The sequence below is a fragment of the Silurus meridionalis genome, chromosome 26, assembly GCF_014805685.1.
Source record: "Silurus meridionalis isolate SWU-2019-XX chromosome 26, ASM1480568v1, whole genome shotgun sequence".
Classification (NCBI taxonomy): Eukaryota; Metazoa; Chordata; class Actinopteri; order Siluriformes; family Siluridae; genus Silurus; species Silurus meridionalis.
In genome coordinates, this window is record NC_060909.1 from 14,814,635 (window position 1) to 14,815,451 (window position 817).

The 817-nt window shown below is 41.1% G+C and overlaps 1 non-coding gene across 1 annotated transcript; it reads left to right on the forward strand.

Moving 5' to 3' along the window:
* The first annotated feature begins 220 nt into the window (after positions 1 to 220).
* Positions 221 to 339, forward strand: LOC124380240. The gene has a single exon (XR_006924640.1). It is a non-coding gene; the product is annotated as a 5S ribosomal RNA (ribosomal RNA).
* The last annotated feature ends 478 nt before the right edge of the window (positions 340 to 817 follow it).

Sequence of the window (817 nt, forward strand, 5' to 3'; positions counted from 1 at the left end):
TACGGGCCTGGTTAGTACTTGGATGGGAGACCGCCTGGGAATACCAGGTGCTGTAAGCTTTAATTTTTTTTTCTTTGCTTTCATGCTTAATTTAGGGATGAACATCTACTGTGGTGGATAAAGTATTATAAAAGTTGAACTGGAATAGCAGGTAAGGCATAAAAGCAAACAAACATGCTGACAAGCAAAAATAAATTGGCAATTTAGAACATCGATTCACGCTTACGGCCATACCACTCTGAGAATGCTCGATCTCGTCTGATCTCGGAAGCTAAGCAGGGTCGGGCCTGGTTAGTACTTGGATGGGAGACCGCCTGGGAATACCAGGTGCTATAAGCTTTAATTTTTTTTTCTTTGCTTTCATGCTTAATTTAAGGATGAACATCTTCTGTGGTGGATAAAGTATTATAAAAGTTGAACTGGAATAGCAGGAAAGGCATATAAGCAAACAAACATGCTGACAAGCAAAAATAAATTGGCAATTTTGAACAGCGATTCTCGCTTACCACTCTGAGAGGCGCTAGAGAGCTGCTTTTTCGAGGTAGTGTTTGGCTGCAGTAGGTGAGAGAGGCTCACCATGCCCTGTTTTTGTTGTTGTTCTTGTCTTTATTTTGTTTAGTGTATCTTATTATTTGGTTAGTCTCATCCTCCCAGCAGCTTTGGCTGTTTGGGAGGGATTTTGGGTTAACTTTTTTTTTTTCGTTTTGTGTTTTTCTCCGTGATTTTCTTTGTTTGTAATGGACGGATCTTCGGTGACGGAAATGGCTATGGCGGAGAAGTTCACACGGTAACTGACGATGGACTGGTTAAACGACGA